The 23,306-nt window shown below is 39.5% G+C and overlaps 1 long non-coding RNA gene across 1 annotated transcript; it reads left to right on the top strand.

The window, feature by feature from the left end:
* LOC309643723 lies at nucleotides 1-21,731 on the top strand. The gene is made up of 2 exons (XR_014254030.1): nucleotides 1-8,380; nucleotides 14,614-21,731. It is a non-coding gene; the product is annotated as an uncharacterized lncRNA (long non-coding RNA).
* The last annotated feature ends 1,575 nt before the right edge of the window (nucleotides 21,732-23,306 follow it).

Here is a 23,306-nt window from a genome sequence, read left to right as displayed (position 1 = left end):
ATAATTTTAAAAGTTTTGAGTTTCCATGACAAGATAACCAGTCAGTTCAATCAACTGTGTGAAAAATAATTAGTGAAAAGTGTTGCCCAGCATTGTTTAGAAATGACCGGATCAATGATTAGTTAAGTGATTCAATCAGAAATATATATTAGTTGACAACATTGCAGAAAACCCACAAACTTTTGAAAGGATTAGGTGGCCAGCCTTTAGAGCAAAGGTTCCAAATATGAGTTATTGAGATACCTTATGATCTTTCTCTGATGTGAATGCAACTTCCTTTATCCCTCCTGTTTCATATTCCCCTCAAGCATTTTAGGAGATGTACTTATTGTTTAAATGAAAGGATATCAAAGTCATTTTTGACTTGAGAATTTTACTCTAAATAAAGTGGGTAATACCCTTGGCATTACAAATCACAACTTGGAAGCCTTCAGGGAAGCAGGAAATAATTTCATTTTATTATCACCCATCTCTATAAACTGAAAATGTGTCAAAGCATAAAACCTTTGGGATCTGATTCCATTTGCTGACAGAGCCTAGTTGTCCTAAATAATTTGTACTCGAATTTCTTCACCTTTAGGAGTGGAAAGTATAGAAAAGGAAGTAAGATGGAATTCTGAAAACTTGGTTCAAATCTACCAACTGTGTAAGAAGCATAGTTAAAATGTACCAGGTACATATTAGTTATCATTGTTGGAGAGAGAAAGGAAAAGTGACCTTTCTGAGATCAATAACAAATAGATTTTTCAAGTTTAGCCTTTGAAACCTAGATAAGAAAAGGCAGGAAAAACACTGATTATATTGAGAAGGGTTCAACTTCTGTCTGAGCAAAGGTTATAAAGTTCTGAGAAAGGGTGAAATAGAGAGGGAAAAAAATAAGAAAAAGAGGAAGAAAAAATAAGAAACAACGACACAGACAAACCAGGAGTGAAATTTTCAGAAACACCAACCTACAGAGTTGCAGATTCAAAAAATAAAAGAAGTGTAAATGATTGGGGTGCTACTTTATTTCTTTTGCTTATCTTATTTCTCCTCTTTTTATTGATATGAATGTGGGAATGAGAAACCCAAAACAACAGAAGAGAGGTATGAATGAAGGAGGAATGGAGATAGTAAAATACTAGAGCACTTACTTTCTCATTTCTATCTCCTACAATTTATTTTAATATTTCCTTCTAAGACTATATGTATCCTAAATACATATCATTCAATATATATCCTTTTTTAACTTTTTCATTAAATTAAAGATGAGACATATTTAGAAGATTTAAGGTAAGGGTTGCCAGATAAAATACAGGATGACCAGTTATATTTGAATTTCAGATAAGCAATGAATACTTTTTTAGTATAAACATGTCCCAAATATTGCATGGGACATACTTACACTAAAAAATTATTTGTTGTTTACCTGAACTGGGCATCCTGTATTTTTATTTGCTAAATCTGGTAGCCTTAGGAAAGAGCCACTAGTCTTAATAGAGCTAGATCGTCCTTTGTTTAATCCAATTTATCAATATCCCCTACTTAAAATTTTTTTTAATTGAAGTACAGCACATGTACAAAAAGAACACTTATCTTCAGTGTACAGGTCACTGAAGATTCACAAAATGAACATACCCATGTAGCCAGCACCCAGGGCAAAACCCAGACTGTTACCAGCCCCCTAGAGGCCTCCCTTGTGCTCCTTTCCCTCCACTAAGAATAATTACTATCCTGACTTCTAACAGTAAAGACTAGATTTGCCCATTTCGCCACTCTTTCTACTTAGGGTTGTTGGCCTCATCCTTATATTCTAAGAAGGTTTCCATCTACTTGGCAGAAACACAGACCCATGGTACTAGGTTAAATGTCCAGTTGACTGAATATAGTTGAGGTTAAAGAAGAACACACCTGCCTCCATATGTTAAGTGAATTCTCTAGGAAGTGTATTTATCCAAAACCCTACAGGATAGAAGGTGGGCAGAACCTTCCAGGGAACCTAGGAGATAATACTTCCAGAGGAACCAGGAGATAACAAAGGCAGGAATCCAGAAGTCATGAGTCTTCCAGGATATGGTACCTTATGCACTTTTGGCTAGGAGAGACTGAGGACCAAACAGGTGATTTGGTTGGTGGTATATTTAACAGAGAGATAGTAAGAACTAAGCATTCAATACACTCCCCCATGCAGAGCTTCTTGAAGGTGATCTTATAAGTCACTGTCCCCCCAGCAAGGACTGCCCAATAGTAGTGTTCATCTGCACTGGCATAGCTTTTTTGCATAAGGTTTTTCCATGAAGCCTCCAAATACCTCTGAGTCTGTAACTCCCTCAATCTGTAGAGAGGATACTGGTCCCATTCTACCAGAATGCATCATCATCATTCCCATAACTAAAGACAGGGGATCAGAACCTAGAAGAAGACCCCTTCCCCTTCTCTCCAGTAGTGCTGGGAAAGATGGCCACAGGAATTGAGCCTTAAGAGACAGCGTGATCACCTCCAACAGGACCTTTATATGCACCAGCCTGGAAAAGATGGAGGGTCCAGGGACTCACTGAGTTCACTAAATATCCCCCAAGTCTTCTTTGGAGCTGAGCCCATAGGGCTGAGTCATTTTATGAGAGCCGTGGCATGAAGAACTGGAAGTATATGACATGGCTGGCCAAGGATCCTTCTCCAGTTGGAATCTGAGGATAGGATTACTAGTGATTCAATCTAGGAAAGACCTTCAGATATTTGACTGGGTGGTGCCATAAAGTTTGAATAGTTTCTGAGCAGCAACATTCCAGGCAAAAGGGAGGCACTGACATTCTCTCTGCCTCTCCAACCAAGTTCAAAACCAAGAAGGCAAAACATGGTACTTCCATTTCCTATCACTGTATTCCTTCCCTACCTAGTGCACAGTCTGCCCTGTTACAAATACAATGAAAGAAGGATGTCTGATATGATATCACTTATATGTGGAATCTAAAATACAACACAAATGAACATATCTATGAAACAAAAACAATCTCACAGATATAGAGAACAGACTTGTGGTTGCCAAGGTGGGGGTGGAGGAGGGAAGGACTGGGAGTTTGGGATTAAAAGATGCAGGCTATTATATATAGGATGGATAACCAACAAGGACCTACTGTATAACACAGAGAACTATATTCAGTATCCTGTGATAAACCATAATGGAAAAGAATATGAAAAAGAATATATATATATGTATAACTGAGTCACTTTGCTATACAGCAGAAATTAAACATGACACTATACTTCAATAAAATAAAAAAAAAGAAGGATGTCTGTTTGCAGTATTGTTCATAATAGCAAGAAAGTAGAACACTAACTATCTAACAATGGGACCTTGATTAAATACATTATGCTACATCCCAAACAATGTAATCTTATCCAGTCTTTAAAATGACATTGTAGAAGAAAATGTAGTAGCAGTCATAGTAGCCAAAGCTAGTCCTATAAAGCCTAAACTACCTGCCGGGTACTGTTCTAACTACTTGGCAAATGTTGACTCACTTAAATATTCACAGCAACTATGTGAAGTAGGAACCATTTTTCAGATGAGGAAACTGAAGTACCTTTATCAATTAAAGGACATGCATGCCCAAGGGTCACACAGTTAGTAAGTACATAATGACACAGGAAAATGTTAATCATTTATCAGTAAGGGAGAAAAGCCAGATTAAAAAAACCCCAAAAAACAAAAAACAAAAATGGTTTGAAAAGTGTGATTCCAATTCTATATCAAACATTTTAAAAATCATATGACTATACATGCAAAGAAAAATTATTGTAATGATATGTGCCATAGTGTTAACAATGAGAGGTCAGAGTTTAAGTGATTCTTAATTCCTTCTTTATAATTTTCTGTATTGTCCACATTTTCTGTAATAAACAGTTATTGACTTCTTTAATGAGGAAAAAATTCTTAAAACAAAACCGTCTCTTGGTGAAATCAGCTCAACAATTGTGACCTTTATGCAAGGCCTCCCGGTGTGAAGCTGTGGAGAGCAGTCATATCATATGGAAAATGTTCAACCAACATGCCCAGATCACATCATGCCAACCATTCTGCCTCAGAGAAAAGCGAGCTTCAAACTTATAAATGCATAAATCCAGTGCATGGGAGGTGATCTCTGTAGAGCACCGAGCAGATGTTAGAATGTTGAAGCTGGCAGTGACCTCAAGCTTCTTGAATCTACCCCCTCATTTGGTAGAGACTGAGGCTTGAGAGGCTACCCGTAGAAAGATGGTTAACTGGGAGGCCCTTATAGAAAATGGCATTAGCCTTAAGAAGCAGAACTCAGCAGGAAATTTCACAAATTTAGCCACAAAGATTTCATGATAATAGCAAGAGGGCATTTGAGGTTCTTATCTTCATGTGGTCAGAGAAATTTGCCGGAAGAGAGCCCTGTGAATGTATTGCAGCAAAGATTCGTGCATGTAACTTGGGAGAGTTCAAAATTAGCTGTAACTGAGAAGAATCTGCTGCAGATGATGACATGGACATGTAGCCTTCTTCCCCCAGGGCTGGGTTACAGACTTTCAGTGTCTCCCTGTAGGTGCCAATGGAGGTAACCCAGAGTTCTTAGACTTCCAGTCTAGTCTGGATTTCCTGAGGGAAGGGTAAATTGAAAAACCAAGAGTCTCCCACCCAGCCCCACCCTCCCAAGACATCATGGTGACTCATGTGAGGATAGTGGAGAGGGCTGACAATGTCTAAGCAACATGGTTTTTCAAAGTTTGACCTTTCCAAGGGCTACTCCCAGGAACAGGGCCAATCAGTGAGTCCTGCCGGTAGAGCAGCCCCTCCTAGCAGCTCCCCTCCCAGCTCAGTGTCTTCCAGTATCTCTTGCTGATTCCAGATCTTGGGTCTCTCTTTGGCTCACTGATGATGTACCACCTCTAGAAGGCAGCTCAAAGCAGGGCTCTCACTGAGTTCTGGAATGATAGCACTTCACAGATTTTAAAGAAACTGTTCCAAATGTCCTGGAGTACATTAGTGAAACAAGCCTACACTCTTTCACAGAATGTCACAATTTTCACTGCCTTCCCAAGCCATTTGCACAACTCCAGGAGTCTTGTGTACAGACCAAATATGTACACCAGTATTTAAACTAAACAGAACTATGTGATAAGAGTTGCTAGACTTACAAAGAAAGAACTGAGAGGTTTCAAAGGGAAGGTTGTTTCCAGCTGAGGTAGTGAACAAGGCATTCTTTGAGGGATGGACTTTGAGCTGGGCCTTAAAGGTGGACCCATATGAGAAGAGGGGCAGCAGGACAGGGATACCCAGACAGTGGGAAATGTCTGAACAAAATTTTGGAGCTGTGAAAGTATGAGTCATAGCACAGCAAAATGAAAAGTCATGTTTTCTAGGCTAGAGGTGTCCCGTAGCCAAGCCAAGAACTGAGAAGAGAACCATATTTCATCAAATCTAAGATGGCACGATTGCCATGAATTGTAAGATGCACTCTGATTTCAGAGATGTTTTCATTGTTTTAAAAAAATGTGTCTTAGAACAGATGAAACACAGTTAGCTGGGGTCATATTATAAAAGGTCTTGAAAATCAGCTAAGAAGGGTAAATGGCAAGGAAGGGGGAGCCCTGGAAAGCTTTTGAGTGGGGGTGTGATATTATGCTTTATGAAGATTGCTCTAGTTTCTGCAGGGAGGCCAAGGTAGGCTATGTTGTGCTAGAGCTACTGCATTAGTTCAGGACCAAGGAAGCTAGAGGGGCGGTAGTGGGAACGCAAAGGGTCAGACATGAGATATTTCCAAGGAAAACCCAAGTGAGTCAACCACACAGACACTGTGAGTGAGAGAGGAGTCAAAGACGAGTTCCAGATGGGTAATGAGGAAGAATGTGCTATGCCTATCATATTTTATGTTTCCAACTTATTATGTTTTCTTCTTGAATATTTTTTCCGTTCCTGATTTTGGCTAGATGGTAGTTTTCGTAATTCTTTTTCTCCCGTATCTAGTGTTTTAAAAGTTTTTATTCCCATCTTTATATTAATAATATTTGCCCTTGCATATTTAAGCCTACATTTTTATGTTAACATAAAAAATTAAGAGCTACTCATTCTCAAACAGAATGGAAGATTTAACTGGTTTTTCTCTCTTCCATCCTCATCCGCACCCCTTTCAGGCTTTGTTCATATTATCACATTTGGAATTTTGTTTGGGCGCTAGATTCAGGCACATTTCATATCTAGTTATGAGGGTTATTTAATTATGCTATGCAAAATACTCCCCCAAAACAGGATCAATTTCAAGCCATCAAAAATATATTAAAACTTATGGAAACTTCTACCCCATGGCCTGCAGTGAATTTCAGTTTATGGTCCATGTTGTGCTAATTCCTAACAATTCCTAACTACCTGTAAATTGTTTTAATTTTCAATACTGCTGTAATTTCTATTTCCCTAAGTTTTATTTTAGCTTTATTGCTCTTAAAGCTCTCGTGATTGAATTAGCATGTTTCCTATTCTTACTTTAGGATGCATGCTTCTAGAATAAAGTGTGAAGTTTTAATTGCTGCACCTTAAGGAAATCATGGGAGATATTCAGAAGGAACAGAGAAATACAATAAAATGTGTGAAGAGAAAGGGCTGCTGCTGAGTAGGGACCAACAACAATCATGAGGGATATTAAGTTTGGGAAAGAAATGACTTCGAGGGCATATGTTAAGGCTTTTGAAATCAAGAGGCAAAGATCAGTTGAATCTACTGATAGAATCCTTACACTAATATTAGAACATTTTATGAAACTTTTAAGAAATAGATTTAGCAAAAAAACTTAAAGCTGTTGAGTTTCACAAGAGGTAATTTTGCTAAGCACCTTCTTTCGCTTCTTCAGATCTAATTTTTATCCTTCTCTGCCCTGCTCTGGCCCTGGGAGACTGACTAACATGGACAGCATCAACAAACCCCCTTGCCTTCTGGCCAGGGTTGGGTTTGGCGAGTGGGGTGGTGATGAGAGGCACTGGGGCAGAAGACTGGAAGATGGAGGGGAGTGACGTTGGGGTATTTGTTCCCCAGTTCCCTCTCTACCAAGGTGTGCAGGGTTGGCTGAGTCTATCCACTGAAGGCTATCACTCTTGTCAGCTCTCTCCGTACTCTTTCTGAGTTCTGGGAAATGCATCCTCCCTTGCCCAGTAGACTTATGGGCAGTATCAGCTTCCCATTGTGCTAACCCCAGATACTGCATTGTCCTTTGCTGATTTCTGTAAACCTTGCCCATACCTTGTAAATAGTGCCTTTACTAACTTCCTTCAATTACCTACATGGAGTATGCCATCCATGTCCAGACCCATGCTGGACCCTGACTGACACATTATTGCACCTAGAGATCCCTGCACCTAAGAAATAGTAAGAGTAGAAAACACAAATGTGAAAAAGTGACCATGGATAAAAGAGATGACCCTGACTTTGGGAAACAGGCCACTATTATACCATTTTGAGACAGTATTATTGGAGCCAGGGGACACCTGTTGGGCTTAGAGTTTGAGTGGATGTAGGCTTTTTCTTTTAGAGAATGGATATTTCCACCATCAGTAATCTTGAGAAATGGATAATCTCCATGCAGGAAATAAAGTGAAACCATGGACTGTGGAAGGAGTGGCACATCTCTCTGGATTAGGGATCCATTTGGCCCTGGACTTTGAAGTATGAAGAAGCTTTGAGCAGGCTTGTGCTGGCAGTGAGCTATCTTCAGGGCAGCACCATCATCAAGCTTTTGTTTTTGTCAGGAACGGCAGTAGATACAACAGCAGCTCAGAGAAGAAAATAACAAGCACTTGAGGCCTTGGGGTAAGGAACCCCTAGCCTGGAAAGACCTTGTATCTGCTTCTTAGCCACATGAAAAAGCAGGAAGCATTATCGGGATGTTCTCTTTGGACCAAAGGAAAAAGTTTTTTTTTTTTCTGAAGCTGAAGTGAGGGCAACAGTGGGCACTGGTGGGGAGAACTAAGCCCATGACAGCAGAACGTTCCTGAAGGTCAAAGCAGCAAGGAGAAGGCCAGAGGGGACACATGGAAAGCTCTCTCTCAGAGCTTTACATATAAAGTAGTACAAATAAAGTTTCAGATAATGTTGACAGCCCTTTGAGAGAGGTGAATTTTCAGCAAACAGGCTGGTAGGAGAGAATGCTGTCATAATTTTGGTATAAAATGAAAGGATACTTTCCATTGTAAGTCATAGACTGCGAAGCTGGGAATACATGGATTATAGAAATAGCTTCTGAAGGGTCAGATAAACCCTATCTCTAGTGGACTGATAGTAGTTTACTGATGGACGGTGAAATACATCCCTGAGAATTGATACTGAAGAAACCAAGCTTCCCTTCCACAAAACTCCCTTTGAACTTCTGCTGGAGTCAGAATGCAGGATTAGGTGGGTATGGCAACATTCATGGACTTTGTTTTCATTGAGGTTCTGCAGTTCATTTTCCCTGTACTGGAGACAGAAATAGTTCTTGGAGTTTTCACAAGGTTGTTGTGATGCCCGATTCCTATTTTGGTTTAATGGAACTTAGAATCTCCTTAGGGGCCGAACCAACTCTCATTAGTCATATGAGCCTTGCATGTTTACTAAGAACTTGCCCTCCACTTTGGCAAGAAGCAAGGGCCCTGTGTGTCAGCTGAAAGGACATCACCTGACAATCTCTAATATAATGTGAAGCCTGGACTCAGTTTATATAAGCATTGTACCCAGGCATTATCTAAAAATATTGCTGTGAGTTATTAACTTGGATCAGATGCATTTCTCAAGCTTTTTATTTTTAATTTTTAAAAAATTTATCTATTTATTTATTCCTTTATTTTTGGCTGCATTGGGTCTTCATTGCTGCATGCAGGCTTTCTCTAGTTGTGGTGAGTGGGGGCTACTCTTCTTTGCTCTGCGCAGGCTTCTCATTGCGGTGGCTTCTCTTGTTGCGGAGCACGGGCTCTAGGTGCGCGGGCTTCAGCAGCTGTGGCACTTGGGCTCAGTAGTTGTAGCTTGCGGACTCTGGAGCACAAGCTCAGTAGTTGTGGCTCACGGGCCCAGCTGCTCTGCAGCATGTGGGATCTTCCCAGACCAGGCCTCGAACCCGTGTCCCCTGCACTGGCAAGCAGACTCTTAACCACTGCGCCACCAGGGAAGCCCCAACATTTCTCAAGATTTTTAAAACAAATCAAGAGTACCTTCATATATTAAGAGTTTTGTAACAGCTCAAGAAGATAATTACTGAGAAATGAATATCAACTCTCATATGAAGAATAATTTCTCCTGTCCTTGGAAAACGTTAATCAAACTTTAGGGGTCCAGCTAGCTTAGCATCTCAAGATGATAACCTGGGATAAAGAGAGATTGAGACTTAAGGTTTTAACATAAACTTTTCTATGAACCAAATCCTCCTGAATATGGTTACAGTCTGAAATGTCAGGCTCTCTCCTGTCTGGTACCACCAATTATGTATGACTGGGTTCAAAAATTCCACCTCAGGGACATTTTGTTTCTCCACAGGCACAAACATTACTCTCTGCCCAGGAATTTGTGACTCCTCCTCAAGCAGAAGTCTTTTTCCATGTGAGGGAGGGAGACTCCACGTAGTCTGATCTCCCTAATCTGTTCCCGTGACATCTAACGAAAGAGTGCATCTGCAGAGCTGCCTTGTCTCCCTGTCCTCTTCCTACCTTTCTGCTTAAACTTGAAGTAATCTCCAAGAGCATGTGACTCAAGCAGCATAGTATCAGGGATCAGGGCTGAACTATTATAGACACGGTGGCTTAGCAGCCGAGGAGCAGTTCCTCTAACTCAGGCTACCCAATGTTCTGAGGTTTCATTTTCTGGCAACCGTGCCACTCCGACTGTAATAGCTTTGTAATTCTGAGGAGTAATTCTGAATTACAACATGGCAAGATCCCCGATGGATGAGCCCATTTTCTGGGTACACTATTTGGGCACATTATGTCAACTATACTAACTTGAATTAAGACCTCCAAGAAAGAGGAGGGTTTTTGTTTCTAATTTATTCCATCTTAACTCTGTTATGGTTGTAATTCCATTGCACATCATGACTAGCACAGCTTGATCAAGCATGTGGTTCCAGGGATGGTGAAGTGTTTCCTACATCAAGAGGTCAGACATCCTAACACTGCCTTTTATTGGCACTGCAGTATAGCTGTGGGCTGTCTACCATTCAGTACCCACTATATCTTCAATATCAATGTCACAAAAGGAAATGTCTATGGGAACATTCAGAAAACTGAACATAGGCATGGACTTTCAAAAGCCCAGTCTGTTTCTACAATAGGCAAATTAGATTAGTCTTTATACCAATTTGCCTACAGCAGAGTAACAGATTTTGGGAAAATAAGTAGATGTCTTCTTATGTGATAATTAAATGGTAATTAATTTGCCAAAATTAGTCAAACATTCGAAGTATGGATCCTTATGCTGACAGGAAGAAAGGGCACAAACCTGACTTCTGGCAACTTTAGATTGTTTTTCAGATTTTTCTCGAAACAGATCTCATCAGAATTGCCTTCTTCCTTTAAGGCAATTCTCTTAATTGAGTCTGAGGTTAATTACAGTACAAATGTGGCCAAAGGGCAATAGATCTGCACTGACTGAAGCATCTCAAGGAATTCATGTGGCAAAAACTTAGCTGGAGTTGGGCTGATTTGAGTTTTCTTTTCCTGGTATTTTATGGAGACTGTGCTGATTGTTGTTTTGGTTCTGTCTGTACAGGAGCAGAGGTCAGGCAGCTAAAACACCTTTGCTGCCAATGACTCTGTGCCCTTTGATTCGTCAGAAAATTCTCTTTGGAGGTTCAGAGGGCTGTGCTCCTCCTGCTAAGATAACGTTCATTGCGTTAATGTCATGGGTTTTCCCTTTCAGAAGTAAAGGTAGGAAAACAGTTCGGCAATTTCTTAAAAGGTTAAACATAGAATTATTGTATGACTCAGCAGTTCCATTCCCAGGTATATAACCAAAAGAACTGAAAACAGATACTCAAACAAATACTTGTACATGAATGTTCATAGCAGCATTATTCACGATAACCAACAGGTGGAAACAACCCACCAATAGATGAAAGGATAAACAAATTATGGTATACACATGCAATAGAATATCATTCAGTCATAAAAAAGGAATGAAGTACTGATAATGGTACAATGTGGATGAACCCTGAAAACATTGTGTCAAGTGAAAGAAGCTGTATACAAAAAGTAATATACTATATGAATTCATTTATATGAAATATACAAAATAGGTAAATTCATAGGACAAAAAGCAGACTGATGGTTACCAGCACTTGGAGGTAGTTAGGTATGGGATTTCTTAATGGGGAAGTGAAAATATTTTGGAACTTGATATAGATGGTAGTTACACAATACTGTGAATGTACCAAATGCCACTGGATTGTTCACTTTAAAATGGCTAATTTTATGTTACATGAATGTCACCTTCAATAAATGTAAAACAGCACTTTATTCAATTATCTGCATTAAGTACTATTCAACTCAGAATATCCTTCAGTCCTAGGCAACAGGACTGTAAGCCATAGGTAGAGAAACAACTGTTCGCACCAGTTCCTGACAATGAGAAGCTACTTCAGCCACCTGCAATGTGCCAGACTCGTAAAGAGAAGCCTGACAGTTCACCAAGGACAGAAATGATACCCAGTCCTCATATTTGTTGGCAGCTGCTTCAAAAGAGAAGAGCCATTCACCTCTCTGATGGCGACAGAGCTTGAGATTCCATTTTTTCATGCTTTACAAAAATGTATTTTCAATAGAAAATTGATATACTGTTTTTTTATGAAAAGAAATCTTGCAATTGGTGATCTGCAGAAGAAAAATGACCTATTTCTGCTCATACATTCGGCTGCATTTAAATTCTTAGTGCAAAGATAAAGCCAAGAATTCTCTGCTTCTCAGGGTCAGAGGTGTTAGAATTGCCATTCATCATAAAATCAGAGGGGCAACAACAATAAGTAAGTCTTTGGGAAACAGACCCACTGAGGGCTAGGGGGAAAGAAGAAGACAGTGTTATAGGGGTTTAGTAGTTGAGGGATGTCACATGAAGTGGTGATTATCTGTCCTCTTTTCCCAGAGGAAAGAGGAAATAAGCCTAAATGTACAGATGGGCTTCTATTCAGCATTAATATGTTCTTGCTGTAAGGATTAAAAGAGACTGAAATAAGACACTAAGGAGGGCTACCATGTTTCTTCAGGAGGTATTTAAACTCTGGGAAGCTGATGAATGGGATGAGCTGTGAAGTTACAGTTCCCTTCTCCGACTCTGGGGAAGCTGTAACACATCAGGATCTTTTTTTTTCTTTAGAGAAGGCAACTACCTGTCTGGTGTATTAATAATAGACCTCTCTATCTGTATCTAACATAATTCCTTCATGATTACTTTCTTGTCCTAACCTTAGTGGGGATAAGGAGCAAAGATATTATCCAAAATATATCTTTCAAACAGTTGAAGCTGATTGCAATAAGCTCACCCCACGCCAGATATTGATAAGTTTTTTATTCTCTAGGTAAAAGAATATTAGTTCTTAATTTGATCATCTATGGCATTCTTATCATTATTTTAAAGCTCTTTATTGTAGTCTGAAATCACCTATCACCTATGATTGGGCAGCCTAACTTTAGAAAAGAAGCATAAGTGCTATCTAAATAAATATGCTAACAAACCCAGAATATATTTGAGTTGTTCACTCACTTGGTTCCAAGGATAGTGGCTATTGTTCTATTGGCCACAAAAATGCCCTTGTTTGGGAAAGGTTGGTGCGTGTGGTGCAGGGCCAAGCGGAGACCAGGGAGCAAGGAGGAGAAGCTATTGATGCACTGCCCCATGAAAATAAAATTTCCATTTTTAGAAAATAAAAACTGGCCCTGCAGCCAAGAATTCCTCAAACTAAATATTAAGGACTCAACTGGCCATGCCTTACTCTTTTTCTACTTTTATGCTTCACAAGGCCAAAGGCAAAGAAACAACGAATAGTTACTTACTACACAGAGCCAATCAGCAGTAGAACTGAAGTTAGAATTTAGGAGAACGTTATTGCCAATCTAGTGCTCAGTCTACTGAACTAGGTAGACTGCCCAAATTTGAAGCCAGTTAACAGAATAAATATATTGTGATATTGTTCACGTAAGCACTCTGCAAAAAATATTTTGTAATCTCATTCTGGTAGTAATTTGATGTTTTGATCAAATTGACATCGCCACACTTCCTTAGGCATGAGATGTGTTGTAAGGACTTATTGTTTTATAAAGCAATAATGCAAAGCAAGACTGTAAACTTAAATATTTGAATAACAAGTAATTCTCATGATACTTGCGTTTATTGTTTTTAATGGTCTTTATGGCACAGAGGTTATGGTGATGATTTACTAGGTGTGAAGTCTCTGGATACCTCTTTGGTGGGGGAAAATGGCAGCCTGTAGATCAAAGTCACATGATACACTCAATTTTAGGATAGCTAGTGTAAGAGCCTCAGATCAAAGGCTAGACTTGCTCCTACACTTTTCACTTTTCACCTTCCAGGAGAATTACAGCGCATCGTACTTTGGATTTGCTAACAAAATTCTCAGCTAGATCTGAGTCATTGAGAAAAACAAATGGCCTGGAAAACAGGAAATAAAATATGATGAAATTTATTTTCAAATGGAAAATTGTAACTGGTTCATTCTGAAGGGAGAAAAAAAAGAACATAATCATTAAGGGAGCAAAAGATAAATATGAAAAATGAAATGCAGCATTTGGCAAAGAAAGAAACAAGATGGGTTTATCTCAAAGCATATCTGAAATCCAATTTTTAAAATAGAATAATATAAATTCCAAGCACTCAGGACCAGTCCTCTTGGGTGAACAAGAAATTCAGGACAAAAGGTAGCCATGGAATACAGAGGCTCTGGCACACACCTGCTTTCTGTCACCATGGAGGAGTATAGCTCCATGTTAATCCTGGGGTTATAAATTTTTATAAGCATAACTCTGGGTAGGCAGTGGTTTCTAGCTCCATACAGGCCATTTGGAGGACACTTGGGAGGTCACTGGGTCATGTCCTTATGCAACAAGGACTTGACTTACTGAAACACTATGGGTGTGTCCTATTGGTAACAAGACTGGGCAATGGGGGAACAAGCCATGCCGAGCACAGATGGTGGCAACCTGGATGCGCTGCAGAGTCAGTAGAAGTCATCCATGCAAGGGGATACCAAGAGCTACTCCAGGGGATAAGCCAAGATGAGACCCAAGATGAGGAACCAGATGTTAGAGCCAAGAGCAGAGCTTGAGTCCAGTGGTAACATTCAACTGGGAGCTGAGGCAATGGCCAGATATTTCAGATAAGAGCAAAGTATGGGGTGTTGGATAAGGAGGGAGAATTCAAAACCCTTCACTTAATACTTTGATTTCTAGCATTGATAGATATTTTTAGGCCTACCTAATTGTAGTGGGTTGAATGGTAGCCCCCTAATTCATGCTCATGTAATAACCTCTGGAACAGTGAATGTGACCTTACTTGGAAAAAGGGTCTTCACAGATATAATTAAGAATATTGAGATGGGATCATCCTGGATTAGCTGGGTGGGCCCTAAATTCAATGACAATTGTCTTTATTAGAGACGGCAGAGGAGACTACACAGACAGAAAGGAGGAGAAGGCCGTGTGAAGACAGAGGCAGAGACTGGAGTTATGGAGCCACAAGCCATGGAATGCCTGGAGCCACCAGAAACTGAAGAGGCAAGGAGAATTCTTCCCCAGAGCCATTACAGGGAGCGCAGTCCTGCCTACACCTTGATTTCAGACTTCCAGCCTCTAGAACTGTGAAAGAATAAATTTTTGTTGTTTTGAGCAACCAAGTTTGTGGTCACCTATTACAACAACCCTAAGAAACTAATATACCAATTATACTGTGCTCTCATGAAGGGGTATCTTAAAAGCCCACATGACCTCTAATACCACCAGCTATCTCTGCAGGTATACACACACACACACACACTCAACAGCCCAAAACAAGGGCTCCTAGGGTGGCAGATGGGGCATAACTATCTGGGTACTGAGTAGGAATATGCCTGAGCTCAACCTGTTTCTGGGTTTTTCTGGTACCTACAGAAGTAGCAGAAATGGTATATATAGGGGGAAATAAATTATTACTTAATAAATGGGATTTGTTTAAAGCATTAAATTTTTCAAAACATGGGGTACAAAAGTAAAAAGACTTCTTAATAGTAAAAAGATTTACAGCCATAGTTCTAGCTTTTTTTTTTTTTTTTTTTACTATCTCTGGGATGATGACAGGATCTCCCAGGACTGGGTTTAAATTGTCCCAAGACAGGGCCACTCTATATTATTTTTTTCTATACTATTCTATTTTTTTTTATTGTTGCATATATTACTTAAGTGAACTCTTGAGGATCAAAAGTGCTTGGTAATTTGGAACCATACTAAAAATTTATGACTTACTCTTGTGTATCAATCACCCAGCCTTCAACTGATAAATTTACAACATGAGTTGCAATAAAAAAATAACTGCTTAGTTACTCTAAAGCTAGAATATAAAGTCCCTGCAGGCTGGGATCTTTGCTTTGTCCTCTTGCTTTGCTTTGTATCTTAAGCACCAAGAACAGTGCCTGGCACATAGGAGGCACTCAAACTCGAAGCCCCATTTAAAGAAAATAAAAACAGGACTTCCCTGGTGGTCCAGTGGTTAAGAATCTGCCTTCCAATGCAGGGGACTCAGGTTCGATCCCTAGTCGGGGAACTAAGTTCCCACATGCTGTGGGGCAACTAGGCCCGCATGCCACAACTACTGAGCCCGTGCACCACAACTAGAGAGAAGCCCGTGCGCTGCAAAGAAGAGACTGCTCGCTGCAATGAAAGATCCCATGTGCCACAACGAAGATCCTGCGTGCCGCAACTAAGACCTGACACAGCCAAATAAATAAATAAATAAATAAATAAATAGAAAATAAAAATATCTAGTATATAACCAAACATACTTTATGTAAGAATCACAAGTTAAAAGTATTAGTGTTATTAGAATTAAGCATATATGTTTCTACAATATAAATACAATTTTAATTCTCAGTTATCAAGTGGAATATCTTTGGCCTGTTCCATTCTGCTACTCAGTGAAGCCACAAACTATCATCAGTCAGGCTGAGACTGCTGGTAACAAGTGGGTGGAGTCTCTGATGCATTCCAAAGTAAAAAAAAAAAAATATTATCTGGGTCATTTGTCATTTTAGATTATTGCCTCCTCTTCTCCTTTGTGTTAGCACTGATAACTCTCGGCAGAAAGTATTGGGGTTAGAGATGAAGTTAGGAACATGGTCTGGTATTTTCATAAGATTAAGAAATATATATCCAGGTAAAGCCTTATCCAGGAAAATAATAAGTCACTTCCCCTTTTTCCTCAAAAGCAACTGACAGTAGGGACTTCCCTGGTGGCGCACTGGACGGGACTTCACTCTCCCAATGCAGGGGGCCCGAGTTCAATCCCTGGTCAGGGAACTAGATCTCACATGCATGCTGCAACTAAGAGCTCACATGCCTCAACTAAGGAGGCCAAGTGCTGCAACTAAGAAGCCGGTGAGCCACAACTAAGGAGGCTGCGAGCCGCAACTAAAAAGCCTGCCTGTCACAACTAAGACCCAGTGCAACCAAATAAATAAATAAATAAATATTAAAAAAAAAAAAGCAACTGACAGTAATAGAAGTAAAGCAATTGTTCTTCACAGTTTCTGATGGGGATTCCTTTAGATGCTCATTCCAGTTTTAGCTAACTGGTTTTGTGACTGCACCTATGACTATTTCTCCATCATGGTGATGTGACATGCCCACATTCTCTAAAGGAGTTTGGCCACCAGAAAGCAGAATAGGGATAAGCCTTATTCTAGAGTAATTTAGCAGTGGATCTGGTGTTGGAGTTTCTCTCACAAAAGAATGGGGCTGAAGACTAACAGCAAGAAGATAGGTGTTTATTGAGTTCTCCATGTGTCTGATACTATACCAAAAATGATATGGTGGTTAAGAGCATGAACTCTAGGGTCAAACTGCCTAGGTTCAAACCCTGGTTCTATGTCTTAGTAGCTGTGCATCCTCAGGTGGGTTAGTTAACCTCTCTGTGCCACTTATAATAATACTATTATTATTACAATGAGAAGCAGAAAAGAAATATGTGACATGGATAGAAAGAGACTAGGCTGAAGAGAAAGGCATAGTGTTTGTAAGGGTTTGACAGGGTTGTTTTCATTTATGATTTTAAAATATTTTTAGTCATTTTAATGCATTTTCCCTGTGCACAAGAGAAATAACTGACAGAGTCAAAGGATAGAGTTTCCTTTATACATAGCAGTTAAAAGTAATGCAAACATCACATGACACTTTCAGTGAAAGTTACATTTCCAATTTCAAATCAAAATACATATTAAGGTCTCTTTACGGGAGAAGATGAGAAAGAAGTCTCAGGTAAAAAAGCACTTACCTGGCATTACTATACTGATCCTTCAGGCTGCCCTAAGATTAAGGTCACTTACAGTCAATTTGCAAATGTTGACACAATGTCACACTGTAAGTTTTCTGTAGAACTAAATGTATACTTAGAGATACCAGAATAAACATTTCTACTATATTTTAACTGAACTTGCCTAGTCAACATTTTCACTGAGAAGTTTATCAAAGATGCTGTAAGACTCTACAAAATTGCGAGATATACCGAGCTCCAGAAATACACGTACTTACCTGGGCTTTACATAGTCACGTATTTATTAAATGGCCTCACTATACAACTTTAATATTCTACTATAGTTTTTCAGGGATTCAAAAATTAATCAGGCATGGCTTCTTCTCTCAAGGAATTTACAGGCTAGAGGGGGCAAGAGTTATAATTCAGGGTATTATTCATCTTAAGAAAATGCCACCAGATGGGAATGTAAATTGGTGCAGCTACTATGGAAAACAGTATGGAGGTTCCTCAAAAAAACAAAAATAGAGTTGCCATATGATCCAGCAATCCCACTCCTGGGCATATATCCAGACAAAACTATAACTCAAAAAGACACATGTACCCCTATGTTCATAGCAGCACTATTCACAATAGCCAAGCCATGGAAACAACCTAAATGTCCATCAACAGATGAATGGATAAAGAAGATGTGGCACAAATATACAATGGAATACTATGCAGCCATAAAAAAGAATGAAATAATGTCATTTGAGCAACATGGATGGACCTAGAGATTACCATACTAAGTGAAGTAAGTCAGAAAGAGAAAGACAAATACCATATGATATCACTTATATGTGGAATCTAAAATATGACACAAATGAACCTATCTACGAAACAGACTCACAGACATAGAGAACAGACTTGTGGTTGCCAAGGGGGAGGTGGGGGAGGAACAGATTGGGGGTTTGGGATTAGCAGATGCAAACTATTATACATAGAATGGGTAAACAACAAGGTCCTACTGTATATCACAGGGAACTATATTCAGGATAAACCATAATGGAAAAGAGTACGAAAAAGAATATATATATATGTATAACTGAAACACTTTGCTGTTCAGCAGAAATTAACACAACATTGTAAATCAACTATACTTGAATAAAATAAATTTTAAAAAAAGAAAGAAAATGCCACCAGAGAGATTGAGATAAATTATGAGTTCAGGGAAAAGTGGGATTACTTACAGCCGGTTGAGGTCCAGATTTAACAGGACCCCCTTCCCCATATCTGAATCTACAATCGCTTGAATCAGGACAATTCACTCAGATCATTGTCCATTGCCCCCAAACTGAAGGGAAGGTCACTCACTCTACAGAGTCAACAATTGAGAGAATGCAGATTAGGCCAGGGAAGGCGCCGGAGTAGGGATTTCTCTGCCATCTCAAGGATTAGAAGGACATCTGAAAACTTTTCCAAAGAGCCTGTTATATAGTTTGATGGAAACAAATACAATTGATTTTGCTCTAATCTCATTAGGACCATATGCTAAACACGTGAAAAAAGAGAAAACGATCAGTCTGAATCAGTTGTTCATAACTGAAGTCATCATCTTGTTTTTCAGTTTTCTAAATAATTAACTTATATGAACAGGGTGGCAATTCCTACTCATAATAGTCCCAGCAGGTAAGAAGGGTCTAGCGGTTAATTGAATCTATTAGAGAAAGTTAAACGTGTTTTTTCAAGGTGCATATTTAGATATTTTTCTTGAGCTCCATGAAGAGGACTGGTTATAACATATAATACTTAATAAAATGTCCTTTCATATGTGTGGATGTATGCACCAGCCTAGGTGATATTTAACACAGGTATAGTCATCTTCTTGCGCCCCTTTCCCTCCAAATAAACTAGGAGCAACAAAACAGTCATCCCCAGCCACTGTAACTATTGTGGCATTCACCTTGCTTTCTATACCTGGGGAAAATATCACAGATTTTGACACCTGAATATCATTCTGCCTTATATTTTTAAAACTGTTTCATGTATGTATATGTCTTCTTTCACTTAGGAAATTATAAGCTTCTTAAAGAGAGAGACACTTTTGTGGGTGTTTTCTGCCACTTAGGGCAAGGCATACTGTAGGCGCTCAATACAAACTTTGGGATTCAACTTCCAAACCAGATAGCATCGTAAATTTACACTTTGAGGCACACTTAAACAATACATGGCAATAACAATTACAATATAAAAAGAGAACAATTTGAATACACAGTTATCATCAAAATATGGTAAATGTTTCCACATTTCAGAAATAGACTAGATATACAAAGTGGTCACTCCATGTCCAAAGTGGGCAGAGCCGCTCAGGATTGAGGGCAGGTACGGGGCAGGAATGAGGCTCTCCCAGCCATGAAGTTGCCACCCTGGTTGCTGCCTGGGGTCACAGCTTATAAGAAGCTGCTTGTCTAAGAAGGCAATAGGAAACAGACAGAGTTGTGCAGCAAGGACCTGCCCAATCACCAGCTTATTCAGGGACTAGATTTGTGGTACCTTCATATCACCACAGCACAGGACACTGAGCTGCCACCACAGAACTGATAAAACATGTTGGCAAATGCATTTTAACCACTGACTATAAGAAGAAATCTATTTTTATGCTAAAAAAGGTGGAATTAAAATTCTCTATAATGATAAGGAAGACAGGGATAGGTGTTCATTGTGGAGTTAAAATGAGCTAAGGTCCATTTTTTCTCAGGGAAGAGGACAGAGATATCAAACAATTTCATACTTTAGGGAAAATAATAGTTAAGGATATTATAACTTAAAGAGTAAGAATACAATCTGTGTCAAAACTAGAAGAGGGAGTAAACAGAAAACTGAAAGTAATATGGCAAAAATAAGTTCAAATATATCAGTAATCACAAGAAATGTGAATGGATAAAATTTACCTATTAATTTATCAGATTGAGTTAAAAATCAAAGTATAAACTTTCTTAAAGATATACACTTCAAAACAAAACAACACAGAAAGGTTGAAAAACAGGAGATGGAAAGAAAAAAAATTGTACCATATAAATACAAACTAAAAGACTGGTTTATCAGTTACTATCAGAAAAAATAATACTTAAAGAAAACCCATTAATATATAAATGGAACAATCTACCAAAGAGATATATCAACCACAAGTTTATGTATACTTGACAAGATAGCCTTGAAATTAATAAAGCAAAAACTGAATTATAAGAAGAATGGAAAATTCAGAGTCTCGACAGAAGCAGATATCATGTTCAGGAGAGTTGCAGATATAGTGTTCAGGAGAGTTTACCTGAAGAGAACTGAATGAATGGATTGTTTACAGAGGTGCATACAGGGTTGAAAGGACAAGAGGGGATGGTGAGGCACCAAAGAACTAGCAACAGTGGGAAGCCATTACTCCTCTAGGCCTGAAAGAACAAAGGGAGGGAACAGAATTACTAGAGCCTATGGAGAGATAGAGCTGTGAAGGAGGGGCTGCCCAGAATGAGTTCCTGCCCTGGAGGAAGGCAGACCTCTGTGGGGCAAGGAGGTGGGCCAAACCCACTGACCAAACCTAACTGGAAACCAAAGGACAAGAGAGTAGGGCAGAGGGCTAAGAATAGATTTTTTAAAGGAATTTATCATTTGATACTAGCAGGTCTTTCTTTATGAGCATCTATAAATCATAGGGCAAATGGAGAATAATCAGCACAATAATCATAGTGAGAAATTTTAACATCACTTTATCAGAAACTGATAGACCGGGTGACCAAGAGTTAGATGTAGAAGGCCTCACAATACAATTAACAAGCTTGATTTGACAGATGTGCATGTGTGTGTAGAGAGAGAGAGAGCCTGCTGCCAACAGAGAGTATACATTCTTTCTGAGCATATGGAATATTTATAAAAGTTTACCATACTAGGTCACAGAGGATCAAATGCTAAAGAATTGATATTACACAGAACATAATGTAATTCAGTTGGAAATCAGCCTTAAAAGATAGACTTGGGGCTTCCCTGGTGGCGCAGTGGATGAGAGTCTGCCTGCCAATGCAGGGGACATGGGTTCGAGCCCTGGTCTGGGAAGACCCCACGTGCCGCGGAGCAGCTGGGCCCGTGAGCCACAATTTCTGAGCCTGCGCAACAAGAGAGGCCGCGATAGTGAGAGGCCCACGTACTGCGATGAAGAGTGGCCCCTGCTTGCCACAACTAGAGAAAGCCCTCGCACAGAAACGAAGACCCAACACAGCCATAAATAAATAAATAAAAACAAATATTTTTTTAAAAAAAAAGATAGACTTGTATGTGCTAATATGAAATGACCTTCAAGATATATTTCTAACTGAAAAGAATAAAATGTGAAGCATTATCTATTTTATACTAACATCTGCATAAAATAATCTACCTCTACTTACATATGCACAGAATACATCTGGACACCCAAGAAACCATTAATAGTGGTTGCCTGTGCGGTGGGAGAGTAATTTACCTTTTTTTTTTTTTGATTCTGAATCTTATTCTATTTTTATCATTACTTTAAAAAATACTAGTTAAAAAAATGCTGAATGGAATTGAGATATGTTATCCTCAGTTTTTTTTTTTTACTCCATTTTCAAGGCAGTTTCCCAAGGTAGTTTTGTAGCATGTAGGATTTTAAGCAAGATGAATAGCTGCCATGGCTTATCCTAGGTTATGCCAAATTTCCACTTACCCTCCCTCATTTGTTTTTTCCTACATAGCAAACAATATTATAATTCAGTGTGTCTCTTTCCATTGACCTTAAGTTGAGGTGATTTCTGAAAAAATAAAAGCTGAGCTCTTGAACATAAACAACATTCCTGAGACCTCTGAATGTATATGCTGTATTGTTCTTTGAGAATTCCTGCTTGAGAAGGCAGTCATTTATAGAGCAGTTAAACAGAAACAATACGAAGGACATATAAAATAATCAGGACAAGAAAGTAAATATTAACACAGCCCACTGAAATGGATGTCAAGAATGGGACACCTAAATTACTTTATACATTTTTAAGCTGCATTCCCCCTGGTCAGAAACAGTTAACACTTCTCTGAGCGTGCTGCCATACCTGACAGTCACTAACCCAGAACCTGAAATATCAATAGCAAAATAATTTCTCATCTGACATTTCAAGTGATAACAGGGACATCTGAACAGAAAGCCCCGAAGCAAACAGCTCTTTAACGGGCTTCTCTATCTAAGGAAGATGATCATTGCTTGATGATGATGCAATGATGATCCCTGCTTTTATAATTCAAACACGGGGTTCAGATACACGAGTTGAGGAGAATTGGCATGACTGCGTAAATGGAGCTGCCACTCAATTCCAGGATTTATTCATTTGCAAATTTACAAAATGACAATGAATGCTCCCTTCAAAGGGGTGTCATGAGAGGAGGCGTCCTGGCCGTTAAAGTCGGCTCCACACTACCAGATGGGATCAGAGGTGGTCTGCTCGCAGGTATCTGATGGGCTTGGGCAGAGCTCCTCAGTGAGCTAACTTCAGCTTTGCTCTAACTCTCACCTGGGGTCCAGGATTTGAGAGCTCACTGAGCTTCTGCTCAGGTCTCCGTGTGTATTCCATCACGTCAGGGGCTTAACGCTGAGCAACCCCTTCTTGATCGTGCTCTGGGTTTTGGAGTGCGGATGGACCCAGATGGAAGCCCCAGTGTCCTGCTATTCTCTATTTGCTCCCTTTTGATCACACCCTCTACCCCTTTCCACCTAGCTCTCTGCCCTCTGGATTCCTGTTGGGTTTGGCCAATGGGAGCCCTGATAGGAGACACGTGGGAGAAGTAGAGAGTTGAACGAGGTGGCATCAGCTGACTGTGT

This window comes from Balaenoptera physalus (genome assembly GCF_965194825.1).
Source record: "Balaenoptera physalus genome assembly, chromosome: 15".
Taxonomy (NCBI): Eukaryota; Metazoa; Chordata; class Mammalia; order Artiodactyla; family Balaenopteridae; genus Balaenoptera; species Balaenoptera physalus.
The sequence above is the reverse complement of the archived record's forward strand: the minus strand, read 5'-3'. Positions and strand labels throughout refer to the sequence as shown.